At 44.3% G+C, this 20,751-nt stretch overlaps 1 protein-coding gene across 1 annotated transcript in view; it reads right to left on the bottom strand.

The window, feature by feature from the left end:
• PRKCQ (protein kinase C theta) overlaps positions 1-19,668 on the bottom strand; it is a 154,265-nt gene extending 134,597 nt beyond the window's left edge. Inside the window, exon 1 of the mRNA XM_059912138.1 lies at positions 19,578-19,668. The gene's annotated coding sequence lies outside the window, so the exon portion shown is untranslated. The remainder of the gene's footprint in view (positions 1-19,577) is intronic.
• Between the last annotated feature and the right edge of the window lie 1,083 nt (positions 19,669-20,751).

Below are 20,751 nucleotides of genomic sequence, written 5' to 3'. Positions count from 1 at the left end.
TCTTGCAGATATCTCCTCGGGTACATGTTTCTACAGAATATGCGCAAAGTAGTAGAACTGCAGGGTTTTGGTGTATACACATCTTCGACTACAGTAGTTATTGTCAAATTGCTCTCTAAAATTCAAAATCTGTAAATGTGTCACTAGTCTTCAGCACCTAAAACTTTAATCAAGGTTATCTCTGGGAGGCAGGAAATGTGATGATAATTTTTTACAACTTGCAATATCAACTAGTAGTATGGAATTGTATCTTATATCTGGAGGAAGGTCTCCAGAACAAAAAGGTGCTTGTTAGCAACAGAAATAGCAAAAACAAAAAAACCAGCCTCAAAAACAAACTCTGGCAGAGCTCATTCAAGTAATTCTAGGGAAGAAACACGCCCATCTTTCTCTCCATCCTTTTCAACGCCCAATTCAACCATCTGCTGTTGAATTCAGCTGTGTGACCTTAGGCCAAGTTATATCACCTCCCTGGGTCCAATGTCCTCATGTGTAAAATGGTGATATTTCATGATTCTATGGATTAAAACACATTAACTTCAAGAAGATGATAGTGTCCCTGGGATACATGACTCACACACAAAGCAACAAAGGCCAGTAGGTGAAGTCCACACAGTTTCCAAAGGAACTGCAAAGGCCAACAAAGGCCAGTAGGTGAAGTCCCCACAGATTTCTGAAGAGAGAAAACTCCACAGTGGCGGCTTTAGGAGAGAAATGGGGCTCAGAGCTGGGAATTAAAGGGCTGGAATTGGAATGAGGGGAGGTAAGATTGGGGTAGGCACACATATGAAAATAGTTCCCCTTTCTGACAGCTTGGTCAGTGATATTTAGAGGCGGTGGCTAGATTCAGGGCCCGGGGAAATGCTGTGGCTGATGACATTTCTCTTGAGAGCCCTAAATTTAGAAGGAACCTGGTAAGGCCACGTCCACTATGTGACTTTGCTTCTCCTGCAGATGTGGCTCCGCCTCCCCTCCTCCACCAGCAAGCTTCCCGTCTCTACCCTCCATCAGCTGCTCTACCCTCCACCCTTTGGCTTCTGCCGCCCACCACTCTGCTGACCTTGCTCTCCCAAAGGGCAACAATGATGTCAGTTTCCAGATCCACCAGCTCATCCTTGGTCTCCTTCGGCAATATTAAACAGCACTGCTGTCTCCCCTCCTTCCCTCCTTCTGTCCTTCCAACTCTTTGGTCACTCTTCAGGCTACTCTTGGTTCAGCTTCCTTTACCTAGACTTCTGAAATATGTCCAGGTTTTGACTTGACTCCTTTCTGGCTTATCTCACCCACGTTGATGGCTTCACTGATTCTCTACTTAGTGGTAACTTCAAAAAGGACATTTCTTCTTAAACTACACTTGCACGCCCTTCAGTCCTGTACTTTTAACTACATACTGGACACCTCCACCAGCTCAAGCACAGCCAAAATAAATACTGATTCTACCTTTTCTTCAATGCCCAAGACTCCTCTCTCTCCTCTCTTGATCAAAGGAATTACCATCTACTGAATCTTCCAACCTGGGAACATTGGAATTAACTGTGAGTACTCTTCTTTTCATCTCTTACATCCAACTGTGCAACAAGACCTACCAATTTCATCTGGTTATTTCTTTTGTATTTGATCCCTACTCTTTAATCTTTTAGCTTGAGAACTTCAGACATTTTCCTTAGGTTATTACAGTAGATGCCTAATTAGTACCAACCCCTTGTCTTCGCATGCTGTCTATTCCTCCTCCACCTTAGCCGTAAGATCTGCCTTTCCAAATCTCTTCCATGTTGAAAATCATGAAACACCTTCTCTTTGCCTAAAGTATAAAGTCCAGATTCAAAAGCCACACGATTTCTTCATTACAGACAAACTTCCAAACTTTAAGGAAATTCAACTTTGGCTAAAGATATCGATTAAACAAGACATTTAAAAGTATTTTGGTTTCTTAAAAATGTGTTCTTCTAAATAGTTCTGAATTTGTTTCAAAGAACCTTCAGCAAAGCAAATCTTCCCTCACACAACTAGTAAGATGAAAACAGACATATAATGTGAGTTAAAAAAAAAAAAAAAAAGCTTAGTAAACACAGGGAGGGGATATATGCAGAAACCCACAGCTGATTTAATTTGCAAAACCACAGCTTTAGCTCAACTAAAGTAAAGATGACTTAGATAAAATACAACCAGAAAACTGAGATAAAAGATATGGGGTAAATAAGTTAAGCTGATGATTTAGCAAGCAAATGTCATGGATGTATATAGCATAAAAGTCTGAGAAAGCGCTTTGGACAAGAAAGCTGATGGATTGACTCCAGGAAGCCCCTGGGAGCATAACGTTCTGAGGGGACTCCCTGCCTGCTGGAAGAGCATCATTTCCCAGACCACGTCCCTTCGCTTGTGAGGATATGGTCACTTAGTTTCAGGAGGAGAAAGAAGATTTTTTAGGTTGAAGTGGAATTTTGAGATTGGCGTGGGAGACCATTGGTATTTCTTAAGGCTGTTTTGGAGCCAGAGTTATATAGTGGAAGTCCCGAGGGCTTCAGTGTGGTCTTGACTCCACCACCAACCAGCTGCGACACCCTGAATAGCTCTCATCTGAGCCCCAGTTTCCTCGCCTTTAAAATGACGGGGTCCAGAAAGAAAAACTCATATTTGTACTTGCTAAAATTCTATACTTCACTATTTTTATCTCAATATTATTAAGATCAGAAAATGCTAAGAGACAGTGTTTATCCTTAGGATGAAACAACAGGGGAAAGACTATTTAAAAATTGACTAGTGGTATTCCTTTTTCAGTAAACCATTTAGACAGTACCAAGTGCATTCTCAAGCACAGTGAGGCATGTTTCCTCGGATGTGGCATGTGTGGAGGTTAAAAGGAGGAAAGGGAGTGACAGCTTGGGGGCCTGGGCTGCAGGGGTGGGAAGTAATTAGATAGCCCTTTAGTTTCCTTCTACTCATTTGCCCACCTGCTGAAACTGCAGCAAGAAGCAATAAAAAGTTGTGGATTTTTTTTTAAAGGTACAGACCCTCAGTACTCATCAGAATCGTAAGTCAGATTCCATATATCTATTTAGACAACAAATATAACGACCACCTACGAAGTCCCAGGCATTTACCAGTAATGAAACCCAGCGGTGACAAAGGAGCCAGTGATGACAAAGGGCCTCAGGGAGGAACAAAGAAGACAAGGGTTATGTATCCCTTGGGACCAGGGAGGGACACAACATGCTTTTTCCATATCTCCTGACGACTTGTCTGCACCCTGCTTTTTTACTTTTTTTTCTAACCATGATTTTATGGCAGTGAGTGCCTATCAGATGTTCTTCCTCTCCCTCCCTCTCCACAGAAAGAAAGCACTTAGTAATCTAAGAACAGGCCAGGTTCCAGAAACTCATCTCTTTAGTTCTTCACTCTCTTTACTGTAATTTCACAGCACTGCCATGATCTAAATTATCTTATTTACATACTGTTTATTTTTTATCTTACTCCTCCGTGAGGGCTGAGACCTTGGCCCTCTTTTCTCCGCTGTATTCCCAACACCTGGATCAATCGCTGATAACGATCAGTGAAGGGCTTGATCAATTAACACGTGTGGACTGAATAAATCCCCGCCCCCTCCATCTTGTAAAAGTTTCCATTTTCTCTAAGTTACTGATTAAGCCACTCTAACGTGTGAATGGAAATCTCAGCAGTACTTGCATTTTTAAGAGGATCTGTGTTTCTTAAACTTCTATTTGGCAGAATTTGAGGTACTGGAATAAAGTGAAGTGAGGACTGTCGAGGGCGGTGCGTACTGGAGGGTATTTTGACATCAGGTGGGAAGTAGCATTCCAAAGGCGGTCACCCTTTGATTTGCTGGGACGTCTTCCAAGAAAAAACAAATTCCTCTGTATTGGTCACAGCTTCCTCCCTCCCTCTATGGCCAAACCCATAAATCCTCTAAAAGTGCTGCCTGGGGAGGACTGCACAGCAGGGGTCCACGAAGGTCAGAAGGATAAGGTTGAAACAGAAGCTGCAGAAAGCACAGATACGCTACATTTCTGCCCCCAAGACGATGCATCATGGGTGTTATGTGCCTCGGTGGCTACTATAATTTTCCTACTTATTTATTTTCAGGACTAATATTTATATTCAACCTCTGAAAACTGCCCATTTGCTCAAATATGAAATATCTATGATATTTCTAGTTGTTATTTTGCAAACCAACCAGAAAAATAATAAAGTACAGAGTTCTTGAGATTTTAAAAAATTATTCTTTAGAAAATATTGGCAAAAGAAATGTTTTCTTGAATAAGGATATCACTGAACTTTTTGGAATCTTGTGCTTCAGAAACTTGTCAAATAACAACAATTAATAAGCAATAGACATAAAAGGGATCAGAAAATTAATTTGAATCTTACCAGTGATTTCATAGATATACTGACTAAAGAGCAAATTACAGGGCTTCCCTGGTGGCGCAGTGGTTGAGAATCTGCCTGCCAATGCAGGGGACACGGGTTCGAGCCCTGGTCTGGGAAGATCCCACATGCCGCGGAGCAACTAGGCCCGTGAGCCACAGCTACTGAGCCTGCGCGTCTGGAGCCTGTGCTCCGCAACAAGAGAGGCTGTGATAATGAGAGGCCCACGCACGGCGATGAAGAGTGGCCCCCACTTGCTGCAATTAGAGAAAGCCCTCACACAGAAACAAAGACCCAACACAGCCATAAATAAATAAATTAAATAAATAAATAAATAAAATTAAATTAAAAAAAAATAAAAGGTAAGGTCAGGAATGCTGTGTGCTTCAGGGGGTAATAAATGCTTAAAAAAAAAAAAAAAGAGCAAATTACAAAGTTACCTCAGGTATATACTGAGAAACAATTTAAGTATATCTCACAGCATAAGAACATGTCATTCTTCTCATTTCCAGAACTGCCTTACAAAGTCAAAGTTCAAACTTCAAAGTTATCACCAAAGAAGGTTAATCTGGCTGCATTTAACACTCATTTTTAATTAAACACACTTTCTTCTGCACAGCTCTTTGCAAATTACGGCAGTCAGTGTGTGTGTGTGTGTGTGTGTGTGTGTGTCCAGAGCTGATAGAACTTGCCATTTTAAAATGTGTCCCAAACCTTAATTGAGATATACAGAGGGAAAGAAGTCTCAAAACTCATTTCTTAGAATTAATACCACTGTCAGGTAGTATTTTTAAAAACTGAGTCAGTAGATACAGTATATTGCCATATTCAGCCTAAGCCAAGTAGAGCATTAGGAAGATGGACTACGGCATCAAACTGCCTACGTTCAAATCCCAGCTCTGCAGTTTAGCAGCTCGGTGACTTTGAACAGGCTGTTTAACTGGTTTCCTCACCTGTAAAATGGGGACAATCACCAGGACCCACCTCAAGTGAGTTAATAGATGTAAACGGATGAGAGCAGCTCCTGGATGCAGAAAAAGCTCAATCCAAGTTAGTTATAAGTATTAGTACTGAGTTTATACACTCAACAGAGTCAAAGGAAGGATGGTCATATTTTCTTCTTCCACCACTTAGCAGAAAACATATTTTCTCACGACGATTACTTCCTTTAGGGTTGTTTTGTCAAAAGGCGGCTCCTGCTCTTTCAAGGTGGGTCTTCCTCGCTGGGGATTAGCTACATCCTCCCTCCCCTGAGTCACACCACTTCCCCTGAACCTTGTCACCAGCGTCAAGTACAACAGTTTCACTTTGACGTTATTCAGTCAATTTGGCTCAGGAGGAAAGCTATTCAGCCAAGCGAAATAAGCACCACCGCAGACTGAGGAGGGATGGTCCCACAGGTTTTCCTGGAAGCAGCAACTCTTCTTCCCTTTGCCCAACTTCTCTCCCGCCCTCTTGGTTGGGCAGGCACCTGTAGAGAAGGTGTGCAGAGGAGTGAGGTTGTGTATTGTTTGGCATCGGGGTGCCCCGCCTTTTAACTGCACGTCCGGGATGCCCCGACGGGGCGCGGTTCCCGCATCTCTGTGGATGCACATGGCTGGGTCCGATGTCAGCCTTCTGTCTCTTCCTTCTTACCCATGACACTACGCTCTCATTGAATACTCTGTTTCAGCTCGTCTCTCGTCCTCTGTGTGTCTAGCGTGTTCCCTTTCTCTCTCTGCACGTTGGCGGTTCTGCATCCACCTCCGGTTCCGTTGCTCGGCTCACTCTTCATGGCTCTGACCTCCTTCTCACACCGCCTTCTTCCTGTTTGGGGTTTTCTGGTCTTCCCTCCAGGCACCCCGCCACTCTACCCTGTGCGTAGACTACGCTGACTTTAATGCCTGAGCGCTTGCTCTGTGGGGAACAAAGCCAGGGCTGGACTGGAGAGAGAGACTCGGATCCCTGCACTCCCGCGGGAGGATGGATGCTTTAATACAGCAGGGGGTGGAGGAGCCTTCGCAGAGGCAGTGATGTCTGAGGGGTCAGCCAAGTGAGGATGCGATGGGAAGAAGTGCATCCCAGGCACGTGGTCCCACGTGGAGCTGTGCTAACCAAGAGGCGGTTGAAGAACGACTGGTGCTCGGGACCTTGTGAGAGCGAGGCTGAGAGGCAGGCAGGGGACAGGCAGGGGAAGGACCTGGGGCAAGCCATGTGAAGGGTCTGGATCTTATTTTGTAGGTGACACAGAGCAAGGCAGAGAATGGCAATCAGATTTTTGTTTTCGTCGCGTCCTTCTGTCAGGAGAGTGAAGAGGCTCCATCTCAGAAAATAAACGTGAGGTCACTTTTATGAAATGTTATCCTATAACAGCCTAAATATTTGTGCTAGACTGTGTTTCCAAAGATGGCTGCAAGAGCACCTCCCATTCCAAAGCTATTCTGCAATGCCACTTGGCCGGGCCCCTCCCCGTGATCTTGGCTGGCCTGGGACTTGCTTGGACCAGTAGAACTCCGTGATGCTCTGTGTCTTCTTAGTGTGGCCCTTAAGAGATGCGAGCCTTTGTGTGTTGGGAACACTCACTCTGAGGATCTAATTACCATGAAAGGAAGCCCAAGGTAGCCGCACAGACAGAGAGGGAGCGTGATGTCCCAGTCTTCGAGCCATACCTACCAAGTGCCATATAATATATGAGTGGTCCCATCTCAGATCTGTGCATAACCTCACGAGAGACGCCAGGTGAATCCATCAGGAGCAGAACCAGCCCACATTCCTGAGCCACAGAATCACGAGCAAATAAAACGGTGTTGTTTTAAGGCACTAAGTGTCGGGGAAGTCTGTTACACAGTGACTGATATCCAAAGCAATATTCTAGGTCAAATAAATAGTACACCACAGCCTTGACAAGTTCAGGACAGTCGCATTGGTCCACTGTCACCATGTGCTAAGTTGTACTTCACTTAATTACTTATCACTAACTCTTATTTCAAGCCTATGTCACACTTAACTGATGAGTGCTCAAGCTTTTTAAAAAAATGGTCCTTAGAAAATGTAATCCTCTGATTCCATCTTGCAAAAAGGCTAAGAAAATGCAGTGTGTGGATTAAAATTCCCTGGAATTCAGTCTGAACTTTCCTAATGGTAGTTTTTAGACAAATATCCAAACAAATATGTGTCTCACTTTTTGGACCTGCAGAATGTTTGTTGGTTCTTTATAATTTGCTTTCTTAGCTATATTGCTAAATGTCTTGAGATAGATAGACCAGTACTTGAATAAATGGTGTGATCTCTCTCTGGGTCTAGATATTTAGACCTAGAGGTCTAGACTATTTTTCCATGAGAAAATATCTACGATATTTTTTCAGGAGAAAACTGATTTTGTATATTTAAAGGAAGATATATTTTCTCTGTTCTGAATACCTCTAGTCTGTTCTCAAAAGAGAAAGGCTTACCCTTGTTTCTTTCATTTCAACTGAAATAATAAAACTCAAAAATGATGTTATGTAATGACATTTCTCTCTACCAGCTCCACCTGTGGGAAACTGTTAACAGATAACTTTGCCTTCATTAATTTCTAAAATTATGTGCTAGTTTATACTCAGCAATATTGGCAATTTGGGGTCAAGTAAGTTGCATTTTATTTTAATAAGTAATGCAAAGCCTTTCCTACTGCTCACGTGGCTTTCTTTCTTTCCTAAAGCACTTTTCATCAAAGTTCCCAAGTGCACTATAAATAATAACAAATCTCAATGCCCAGGAACTAGGAAAGAATCCCTGTTGTAAAATCCTTCTTTTTATTGGAATGGAGGAAGGTTAAAGTATTTTGTGCTGAACCTTTGGCAAATATTCAGGCTGCCTCTGCTCCAGAACTTGGAATTATGCATTCTATTTCTCCCTGAATTATTTCAACATTAAAAGGATTTTTACAAAACTATCTAGGACTGGCTCAGCTGCATGTAAGATTACTCTGATGAGAGAGTTTATTTATGGCTACTGTGAATATCACTCCATCTGTACAGCCTAAATATGTCCTTAAAAATACATGCTAATTTATTTTTCTTTTCCAATGACTGATGCAGAAGAATGAAAACAGTTCCCATTCTTAGAGGGGAGAAGATGCTATCTGGTTGCTATTCCTCACGATCTTATCTTCCAGAAACAAAGTCCACTGAGGAAATCAAGTTGTTCTTTTTGGAGAATCGGCATTTTGAGAGAAAACCTGGTTGTTATTAGATTTCTTGTGCTACTGTCATCACTGACACGGTAGAAGAAAAAATGTGTTGTTATCATGTGAAGTTTTAATTTGCAAAGTCTAAACAACAGTGGAATGATTTCAGTGTTTGGGTGACTGCACTCCCATTTACTGGTGAAGGGTTACACTACTGGTTATAGTCTCTATTCTACACCCGTGCTTACGAGCGGGCTAACTACAGACTGGGATCCATGAAATGTATCCACTACTGCACCACAGCAGGTGCCTGGGTGAAATCCTGGTGTGACTAGAATGTGTAGATATCAAAAGAACCCCCCGCCCCCCAAACAGCTACAAAATATTAGGATCAGGAAGGATCCTACAGACTCCTCATCCGACTCACTCATCTTATGGTCAATATGACAAAGCAGGAATGAGAACGTGGGTCTCCTATCCCCCATTTCTGTGACTTTTCCATCTGCCTTCACTGTTGGATGGCTCGGGAAGACTGGCAAGGCCATGGAAAAGCTGGACAAAGGCAGGGGGAAGGATGCCCCAAGATCCTATAGCCTCTCTCCAGTCTCTGCTACTGAAAAAGACAATCTAATCTGGATTAATACCCTTGTGTGCCAACTCCCATGTGTCTTCATTTATTGCAAGGGACCTGGAAAGCAAGGTGGAGGGACTGGCACAATGGTACTGGGCAGGGGAGGGGAGGGGAGGAAGGCAAACAGGTGACAGGGTATAGAGTCTGGCCAAACAGACGTCAATGCACCGAACTGTAACAATGTACTTGGCCCTATGCACCACTTCTCAGCCAGACCCTTAACATTCACCTTAAGCAGACAGGCCAACATTGCAGGGCTTAGGGCTCTTAGCACTGATGATTAGGCCCTGAAAAATGTGACATTCAAAGTCAGAATCCTTCTTGTTAGCGATGAGAGAAAAATAGAATCTATTCCCAGACTAGGAGAGGTTTCATGAGCTTCCTCAAGTCAAGATGCGGTGTGAGCTCTGTGCCGAGAGTTTAAGAAAGAGAAGGAAATAGAAGACCTGGAATAGGTGAGCTTCCTCAGGAAATACTAATTGAATTAGAATATCATTATTGAGCTCTGCTTATGAGCTAGACAGAATCTCAAGTCCCCAGAGACATGAGAAAGCATAAGAGGGAGGGTAACACATTACAAGCTACACAGAAAAGGTACAACACACAAAGACACTTTCTTGGGTAACTGCCAAAGGGGCTCTGGTTGAGAAGAGGCTCCATGAACAAGGTGAGGAATGCACTTCGGGGGCCACCTGATTTTCTTATTTCCCAAAGGAAAGCAGGAGACACGGGATGGAGAAGCCATTAGGCTCTGGAAGGAAGGGATGCTAAGTCTCACACAGAAGTGTCTCCCTTGTTCTGCAGTCAAACATGAGCGTAACCCTTTGGTTGCCCTTGTGTGACCCCCCCCCCCCCCCGCCCACCCCCCAGGGAAATGTCACAGTGGAACTCACAGAGCATTTCCCCTGAAACATGATGGCATTCACACAGCAAGTATACTAAAAACTGCCTCTGAAATCCCATTGAGGCGACACGGGCTTTTGAGGTTAAAACCCTAAGCTCCAGTTTTAACAGTGTTTTAGCTATGCTTACTTGCCATTAGGAACCCATGCTAGTGCTCATTTTATTATTGCTGGGATTTATTTTTAATCTTCTTTGAAAGATTATGTTTTTTTCCCCCTCTGGTTCCATATTTTTGGTTACACTTTCAGTGAGTTCCCTAAATAATTTATTATTCTTTAAGATATTTTTCTTTGAATATTCTCAATTATTTAATCTTTGGCATGCCTTTATTGTCCTAATTCTCAAATTTAGTCTTTTACTTTTTACCTTTCTTAATGAAGTTTAAGGTCATGATGATTTTGTTCTGAAGAATCCTTAAAATCTTTTATCGTTTCATTAAATTTTTTAACCTCTTTTACCCTTTGATAATTTCTTTTTATTAAAATAATTTTGAGTTCGCTGTATATTTGCATTTAATGTTTACAAACTGCCTCAACCTTGTAGGATGTTTCAGAATATTTCAATATTACTTTTTATTTCCTGATCATTCTTAATCTTTTTTCCTTTTATTTATTGGCATCTCCCAGCAAAGTGAGAAACTATGAGGATGACAGAGGGAGAAAATCATACCACAGAGATGGGGAGATGGAGTTTTTCCATTGTAGCAAGATGCCTCTTTGCATTTTTAAATGTTTCCCATCACCTTCAACTCTGACTCTGTAGTAGAATGTATCTAGATAATTCCAGAGACCCACAGGCAAAAATTGCTGAAGATGATGATTCTATTTGTGCAAACATTTAAACTACTAGATTGGGATTAGCACACAGTCCCTTAGACAATAAAGGTTCTAAAATGTGTGGCTCGTTTATTTATTCCACTAACATTTACTGAGCACCTACTATGCATCAGAAACAGTGCTAGATACCAGGGATTCAATCAAGAATAAGAGAATGTGCCTTCCGCCCTCAGAGAGTTTACAATCTATTTGGAACATCTAAAGGTAAAGAAATCAGTATATACTGGTTTGTGCCGTGCCAGCTAATGTGTATTGACTGGTTGCCACGCATGGGGCTAAGTGCTGTATGTAGATGATCTCGTACGTGCTTTAAGGGCATGTGGGAGGAAACAAAATCCTAATTTGGAGGAAGAGTTTTCCAGAGGAAAACTGTCTAAGTTAGGCACTGAAAATGTAGAGAACAGCCAAAGGAAGGAGGGGTTAGAGGTAGGGCAGAAAGTTCCATAAGGCAATGGGATGCATGGAACCGCTAGGGAACCCAAAGAGGCTTGGACTTGGAGGAAAGTGATGTGTGTGGTGCTGGAGAGATGAGGCTGGAGAGGACAGGGGAGTGCAGACCAACTAGAACCTTCTAATTCACGTTACAGGGTCCAGCTTTCATTCCAAGTACACTGGGTAGCCACTGGAGAGTTTAAAGCAAGGAGTGACAAGCTCAGATTTGGGTTCTAGAAGGATCCTCCCAGCTGCAGCGCGGAGGACAGTCCATAGTAACAGAGACCAGTGGGGAGTTTCTGGCAGTGATCCAGAAGAGAAATGGTGGTGACCTGCAAATAAGAGTGGGGGCTGGAGAAGGTGGATGGAATAAAAAGATAAGCAGGGGGTGCAACTAACAGAACTTGGTTTGGGGGGAGCTGCGGAGGTGAGAAGTCAAGGAAAACGTCCAGATTTCTGCTCGTGCAAGGACAGGTGATGCCAGCGCCAGATACAGAAAAGAACGGGAGGCGGGTCTGTGGAAAGAGAAAGGGGAAGACGACGCCTGCAGTTTGGGGCAGGGGGTGTTGGATGCGCCCATCAAGCAGCAGCAAAAGAGGACTCTGGATAGGTCATGGTGGGGCAGTGGTCAGCCAGGAGGCGGCTGTTAAGGTCAGTGAGGGATGAGGTTACCCACGGGGTGAGAACACTGAGGAACGTCAACCTTCCAGGGGACGGAAAGGAGAGGCGTAGCTTGCAAAGCACAGGAGAGGAAGGAAGGAGGACGGGAAGGGGGGATGGGAGGAAGACGTTGCTCGGAGAATCCAGAGATGCTCAGTACCTGGTCTGCTGCAGAGAAGTCAAGGAAGACGGGAGCGGAATTTAGCAAGAATCAGCAAAAGGGAACAGGAATGGGATACATTCCCAGGGGCAGCAGAGGCAACGCCAGATGTCTGTGGCCAAGACATGGAGGGAGGACAGAGCAGCAGATGCAGAGGACAATGTAAGGAGTCTGGTTGTGAAGAGGAGGAAAGAGAGAAGTAGCTGGAGGAAAGCACAGAAGGATGGCCTTTCTCTTCAAAGAAGGGAGGGATTTCAGCATGTCTGTGCAGTGAGAATGGGGCCAGGCATGAGGGAGGGAAGGAAAATACAGGTGCAAGAGGACATAATCAAGAGAATGAGATTCTCAAGGAGGAAGAAGAAATGGATTCCAGAGCTTCAATGGAGGATGAACATTAGACAGGTGAGGCTTTTTTTTTTTTTTTTTTTTTCATTGTAAAAGACAGGGAGGATGGAAGAGGTGGATCCAGAGAGAGTTGGGCTTGTAGCCCTGTGATCTCAGGGTAAGGTGGTTTTCATCAGGAAAACTTCCATTTTCTCAGCGAAGCAGGCTGAGGGGGTGACGGTGGCAGGAGACGGTCTGAAATAGCTGCTGTAGAAAGGGAAAGAGAGTTGACCAGGCGAAGTCTGAAAGCCTGGCAGATGCTGGAAATCATGGAATCACGCACCAGGAATTTGCATAATTGCATAATTTTGTCCAGTAGAAACTCATCAGCGTCTGGATACACACTGGGAAAAGTAGACAGTGGGACTCAGCTATGGCCCCAGGGATCCCAGCTTTAGAAAGGAAAGCACGTCACCTCACATGGCTCCACTGAGGCTGCTTCTCCCAGCAGCAGGGGAAAGCTTCAGGGGGAGGAAAGAGTGGCCCTTTTCATCTTTGTCAACAGCCCTGGTCTGTTTAATCAATACTACTTCTTCCTATGTGACTTAGTTCCTTAAGAAGTTGATGGGGTATATCCCAAAGTCCATATTCCTCTTAACTAATGTGGAATATGGTTATAACACGTTCCCTGAGACGATGTCTTCAAATTTTGGGAATACAATCTATGGAGGCCTGAAAAGAAGATTAAATTGTGAGCCAAGAGATCAGGGTTCACAGCTAGTCACTTGTCACGTAACCCTTGATCAAGTTTCTTAACCTCTACAAGCCTCAGCGTCTCCTCTGTAAACTGTGGATGATCCACCCAATGAGCAGGACTTCAGGAGTAAATAATCCCACGTATCCAGGCACCTGCACGATGATCACTCAACTAATGTCACTTTCTCCTGCCCTCCCTCCAGGCCTGCGCTTGTGTGCTTCTATAACTTAAAAGGAACATTATAGAAAACTAAATGTCATGGGTCTATCATTTTCAAGCTTTTGGGTAAGACAAATGTCCCAAACTCCAGGACCCCAAATTTCATGAATTACTCTTGCTACATGAAATGCATGCTGGTCTTTTCTGTTCTATTCGATTTCATGTTTAAAGATACGCTTGTTCCAACACAGTAAGTTAATTTCATAATCCAATAATGGATTGTGTCTTGCAGTTTAAAAAACACTGGGTGAGAGGCCTGTTTTTGTATCGCTGAAAACATTAACGGACCACAGAATGGAAAATGCTGAAGACGACTGCTCTAAAAGCGCTACACACACAGCTGACGTGAATTTCTCCCCAAACTGAAAGAAAGACAGGTCAGCTGACTTGCATGAAAGACTTGCCTTCTTGCTCACCTGGGCTGAGGAGAGTTGTCTTATCTGACCATGAATTCACAGCACTTGGCTTGCTTTGGAAACTCACCCATATCTTGGCAACACTCTATTTGCTAGATGCTTACTTTAGCATCTACTCAGTGTGAACAACTCAGAGGGCAGAGATGGGAAGGAGGGTAAGATAGCCAAGGGCAACTAAGGGTCTGCTCTTTGTACTTTCAACTGGAGAGTGTAGTTGATGCCAGTAGCACACTTTGAGGGGGAACTCTGGGCTCAGCCCCTCTACTCATTCACCCGCTGTGCTCAATCCAGACTGTCTTCCTTTCCCTCGCTAGGATGTCATGCTCACACCAATCCTAAAACGCTGTTCCCACCTTCCAGAACATCCTCAGGTTTCAGCTGAGCCGTTGCTTTCTCTGGGACATCTTCTCAGATGCCCCAGATCTAGCGCTCCCATGGCACCACGTATGCCCCTAGTACCGCGCTTACACACTCATTCTGCACTCATTTACTCACTACGTGCCAGCACTACTGTAGGAGCTGGGAATACGGCTACGGACAAACGCCAGCCCTCAGGGAGCTTATACTCTAGAGCAAGAAACAGACAAAATAAACATATAACACTGTCATGCACCGTAATATTATAAACTGACATATAACAATACAAATATTGGGCTGGCCAAAAAGTTCATTGGGTTTTTCCATAAGACGTTATAAAGAAAAAACCCCAAACAATCTCTTTGGCCAACCCAATACATGATGAAATCATCACACTTATAACTTCCCCTTCATCTGGCTGCATCTCCCCCCCACCCCGGGTGGGTTATACATACAGCGTGCGGCTCTGAGCCTCCCAACAAAAGCTTGATGGATGAAACCACAGCCATCAACTTTTTGGTTCTCTCCACTGTCCTAAGAATTTGTCTTGTTTTGGTCACATATAAGAGATAACTCAACCTTTACCTAATCTTCTGCAAAGGGTCTGTTCTGCACATTTAGTGTCCTTAATACTAACGCCACGCTTACTTGATTCTCCACAACTATTCATTGCTAAAGCACGAGGTCCTTCACATAAGCAGGGGCAGCCCTCCCTAGAGAGACCCGGTGTTTATCTGTCAGGAGCCCTCCTGCCCATGGGTTCCCTAGTCCTCCAGGAGGTGCTGGAGTAATAAGTCCTCCAATTATTCTTCGCTAGAAAAAGGGACATAAGCACGAGGTGAGATAGGAAAAAACAAATTCAGGAGCAGCATCGGCCCAGAGAACCCGCACATCGTGCACCAAATGATTTGGTAAAAAGCTAACTGGTTAATTGGTTAACCTCACACCCATTAGGATGCCAACTATCAAAAAACAGAAAATAACGGGTGTCGAGTATTGGCGAGGACGGGAGACACTGACACCCTCGTGCGCTGTTGGTGGGAGTGTCACATGGTGCAGCCGCCATAGAAAACAGTGTGGTGGCTCCTCAAAAAACTAAACCCGAAATTATCATTTAATCCAGCAATTCCACTTCTGGGTATACAGCCAAAAGAATTTAAAGCAGAAATTTGAAGAGATACATCCATATTCATAGCAGCACTACTCGTAAGCCAAAATGTGGAAGCAGCCCAAGCGTCCATGAACAGATGAATTGATAAACAAAATGTGGTAGATACATACAATGGAATATTATTCAGCCTTAAAAAAAGGAAGGAAATTCTGACACGGGCTACAACATAGACGAACCTGAAGGACATTAAGCTAAGTGAAATAAGCAATTCACAAAAAGACAAATACCGTCTGATTCCATTTATATGAGGTCCCTAGAGCAGTCAAATTCAAAGAAAGTAGAAGGGAGGTTTTAAGGGGCTGGAGGAAGGGATGGATGGGGAGTTATTGTTTAATGGGTACATAGTTTCAGTTTTGCAAGATGAAAAGAGCTCTGTAGATGGATGGTGGTGATAGTTGCATGACAATGTGAATGTACTTAATGCCGCTGAACTGCACATTTAAAAATGATTAAGATGGGAAATTTTATTATGTGTATTTTATCACAATTTAAAATATTTAATTGGTAGGCCGTCTAGCTCTGTGGTTTATGGCAATGCTTGGCGATCACACACACCTGATTCTAACAGTTACCAGCTGGAAGAGCTGGGCAAGTGACAACCTCCCTGAGCCTCCGTTTCCCCATCTGCAGAATTCGGATGGTGATGGTGGTGGTGACGGTGATATCAAATTTATATAAGCTTCGCAAAGATTAAACATTACAAACAGTAATGTCCGTCAAGTACAAATAAAATTGAGTATAATATCTGGCACATAAATTATAAATAATAATACATCAATAAAACCATGCCTTATTGCTTTTACTGGCTCTGATTACCATCAATAGTATTAGCTTAATTCAAAAGTTAACATCATAATTTTTTAAAAAATGATATAAATGAACTCACTTATGAAACAGACTCACAGATTTTGAAAACAAACCTATGGTTACCAAAGGGGAAATGTGTGTGTGTGGGTGGGGATAAATTAGGAGCTTGGGATTAACATACATACACTACTAAATATAAAATAGAAAACCAACAAGGACCTACTGTATAGCACAGGAAACTCTACTCAATAGTCTGTAATAACCTATATGGGGAAAGAATCTGAAAAAGGATATATGTATAACTGAACCACTTTTGCTGTACACCTGAAACTAACATTGTAAATCAACTACGCTCCAATAAAATTGAAAAAATAAAAGTTAACATCAATCTGTAGAAGTATGTGCTGCCAGAGTGAGTGGCTCTGAATATCTGCTAATTTAATCCCAGAGCAGAAATCTATGCCTGTAGGCTTAGGATGTGCTATTCCTAATTTCAGAAACCTCTGGTTCTCATTTTGCACCAAGGATATCTTTAGATGACAGAGCAATGTGAATTTGTGTATAAGTGCTTGACAGGTTAAAATAATGAAAGATGTTTCCATTATTGCAAGGAAACACCTTTTCTCTTTTTTGCCTCGACATCATGTTTTCCTATGAGTTTCTCCTAATTTCTGCCTTAACAGTTAAAATACATATTAGAAAGCAAACCTGAATGATTTGCTGCTTGAAAACGAGACACTTAAAGTTTTAAAATAGACAGAAACAGAAAGAATGAGTTTAATGCTATGTCATGTCACCACAAGACTAATTTCCCTACTTTTTAATTACAATCTGATTTTGGGCAACAAAATTATGTAAATATGAAACCACATTATACATCGGTATTCCCTGGGACTTATAACCATTTTTTATTTTTATGAAATGATTTGTGAAAATTACTTGAAAAACAGATAAAAGATTGAACCCTCTAAAATGGAAGCCACCTGAAATCAAAAATACCCTTATTAACAAACAGTCACATTTGATTACTATATCAGCAATACTTTCAAGGGCCAACAACATAATCAGTAACTCTAAAACATGAAATGCACTAAGAACAGGAAGTACTAATTCCAATTCCTATTTTAAAGGAAGGCAAATGTCCTATCATCAAATTCTGCATTATAAGGAGATTTGTGGAGCTTTACTCCTAATCTCCTGGTAGATTTCTACCAGAAGCCCACACTCTCAAAAGAAAATCCTGAACCCAGTCTACATGGAATTTTAGATAAAACACCAAATTCATGACACAAAAGAATTTCGTCTTTTCCACAGAAGAGAGACAATATATTACAATGGCATGAGGGACCTCTATAGAAATGGCCAAAGACAAATGGGCTATTCGAGGGAGCCTCCAGGACCTGCTGTGAACAAGAGAAATCTCATCTCGGTGTTGAGAGGGATCTTTGAGATTTGAAGAAGGACCACGATGTGACTTACTGAACAATATCCCTGCATACCCGAAAGACAAGTGACACATCGGCAAAAGAAAGTTCCAGTGTTGACCTATGTATCTTCCAAACAGACTCAATAGGGAGTGTCTGTTGGAGGGAGGAGGGTCTGGGAGAAGGAAAGCAGCTCAAGCTCGTCTGAGAGCCGCCTGCCATCCTGAGCAACCATCGCACAAGACAGTGGCGGAAGTGAACAACTGATAAGGTGGAGGGGGTGACAAGAGTCCTCCCTGGAAGTTTACATTTTAAAAGTTTACAAGAAAAATCACAGGGTCTGAAACAAAGGCTGGTGATGCCCACAGGTTACTCTTGAAATCAGAGAGAAAAGTTTACGAGGGGGGGGGAACCCCACAACAAACCAACTTAATTTCGACTTAATTGCTAACTTGGAGGAGCTCCACAGCTGGGGCTTTGAAGGTTTTAGAAGCTCTTCCCATGTTGCGTCTTTAAATATATATATGTTCAATCAGCACAAGAAAGACTAACCAGATCAGTCTATGGCAGACACCTGCCTCAAACAATGGCACTGATCTCCGAGGGATTTTAAACAGCTGTGCATAAACTTCAAAAGTAATTTGCAACCAAATTAGTAAATGTCACCCTCCTTCCCACCAGACACAGCATTTTTTAAAAGACATTAAGCATCCACCGTGAGACTGCCATTTTACAAGAGTTAACAAAGTTAGGGGGGAAATGAAGATGGTGATTCACAAGTTTGGGTGTGGGGTAGGAGTGGGGGGACCCGCACCTTACGAACAGGGCTTGTCTATCAAGTATCCCCATCAGGAAAGGACGGTGGTGGTCACAGGTTCTAGAGAACAATGTAAGGAGAGCAACAACCAGACTCGTGTTCAGAAAGGGCAGGGCACCTGCGGGACCCGCACGTTACCGCTACCTAGGGACAGATCATCCTTGGTTTGGGTCATTCCCTCCACGGACACAGAGCGGTGTCCTCTCCTTCTTCTCCCCGTGTCACCACCCCCCTCCTTGGCAGCTCGGTCCATCACCGAATCATCTTTTCTTAGCACCACTCTAATCAGGACAACCCCGAAGGGCAAGGCAGCTCAGCAGTGCTGTCCCGGCAGAAACCCCAGCATCTCCCAGGTGAGGCTGCCCCGGGCCTCTCTTCCTTGACCCTGTGGGGACTGCCAAGCCGTTAGCATGAAAGGTCCATTTCACACTGATAACCGGGGCTCTTAAAAACCCAATAAAATAAAGACACTGACTCTACTTTCTTAACATGTGGCCCTCAAAGCTGAAAAACATTCTCACCAAGGTTACAGGATTGAGCACCAGGGAAAAAACCACTCTCACCCACAATTACGGCATGAAGCACCACTTTTTTTTTCTTTGTATCTATCAAAACCGGCCTCGCCCTGACGACGGCCCCTGGAAACAAACCAAGTTTGTTTATAGGCGAGTGTTAGCAGCCCTATCCGATCCTCTAACAAATGCCAAGAAAACTGAAGTTATTTTCCTCTGCGGACAGGTTGCCACTGCACCAAACACCTCTCCTTCCCAAAACATGCCGAGAACACAAAACTTTCCGCCGCCCTCCTCCCTCCCTCCCACCCAAGCCGTTCGTTCAGGTGAAAGAAAACCCCAGAAGCAAGAGGCGGCGGCCCGGCCCCTTCCCCGGTGGCCTCCGCCCGGCCAAGGTCCGCGCATCCCGGGCACCCCGCGCGCGAGAAACCACGGAAACTAGACCCAAAGTTTGCGGCTCGAGTGGCCGTTTCCGAGTTCGCCATCAGCCTACTCGCCCCTTCCTGGACCGGCTCGGAGCCGGAGCCCGAGCTGGGTGGCCACCCACCGCCCCTCGCAGGGCGCACGGCCCCGGCCCCGCGGCCCCTGCCCTCCCGGTCGGCGCCCGGCGCAGGGACCTACCTGCGGGCGACGGCGGTCCGAGCGCGCGGCTGGGCGGCGGCGGCGGGAGCGGGCTGCCGGCGCGGTGGGTGCGCCCGCGGGCGGCGCCGGCCAGAGGGCGCTAGTCACCCCGCGGCCCCGCCGCCGAGACTGCTCCCCCGACGCCCTCCCCGGAGCCGCGGCCCGCGCACCACCCGCCGCGCGCCGCTCTCCCCGAGGACCCGCCCCGCGCTCCTCCCCGCGCTCCTCCCCGCGCTTCCGCTCGCGGCGGCTTCGGCCCTGAGACCAGGACCCATCCCCGCGCTCGGGATGCTGAGCCAGGCGCCGCGCGCGGGCACAGGGGGCCCGAGTCCACGTGACTCTCCATCCAACCAAACCGAAAAGCGAAACGAGCCTTCCCACGGGAATGCTCAAGGTCATTAGGTAAAAAGAACTTCAGCTGTTTGGCCAGCTTTTTCTACTAGAAAGGGCTAGAACCCTGTTCTTTTAAAACGACCCACCTGAGAAGGATTTGGTGCCGTTCTGTCCGCTAGATAATCTTTCCTCGGTTGTGTCCTACCTCTGACTTTGTTTCTGCACAGTCGTTTTATATATCATTTCCAGGTTGCATTGCTTTGAACTTGACAGCCCTTGAAGCTGTAGTGCAATGTCTTATCAGTGCATTTGTCATTGGAAGAGTTTACGCCTGGTTTGTGGTGCTGATGATCGTGATGAGGATAGTTGGGGTGCTTTTTCCTGTGGTCTGTAGAACTAACTTTTCATTCAGGTTAGAAAATCTATATACGGGTTACTGCAGGGCCGTTCGCTCTCAATTAGGCCACGAAATGATTAAAATGTACTTGGTGTAGGCTTTTGTTGCTATAATATACTAAGCCCAGGTTAGTTTAAGAAATAAAACAATAGTCCTTTGTTTTGTCTTTTGTTTTTTCTTTTCTTTTTTTTCTTTTTTCTTTTTTTTTAGAGAGGGAGATTAAAAATGTATGGAAGAGCCTAACGTTGGATCAGCGCGCTTCCGTCAGCTGACAACAGCTCAGACTACAGCTAGTCCCAAACTTCTAAAGATGAAAAACTGAGGCCCAGAAAGGTTTACTGACTTAATTCACATAGCTGCCTTGTGGCAGGCCTGTGCTGGGAAGCCAGATACGCTGACTTTTCCCCCTAATCTGTATGAATTCAGCAAAGCAAACGCACACAC

This window comes from Balaenoptera ricei, chromosome 2 (assembly GCF_028023285.1).
Source record: "Balaenoptera ricei isolate mBalRic1 chromosome 2, mBalRic1.hap2, whole genome shotgun sequence".
In the NCBI taxonomy this organism is placed as follows: domain Eukaryota; kingdom Metazoa; phylum Chordata; class Mammalia; order Artiodactyla; family Balaenopteridae; genus Balaenoptera; species Balaenoptera ricei.
The sequence above is the reverse complement of the archived record's forward strand: the minus strand, read 5'-3'. Positions and strand labels throughout refer to the sequence as shown.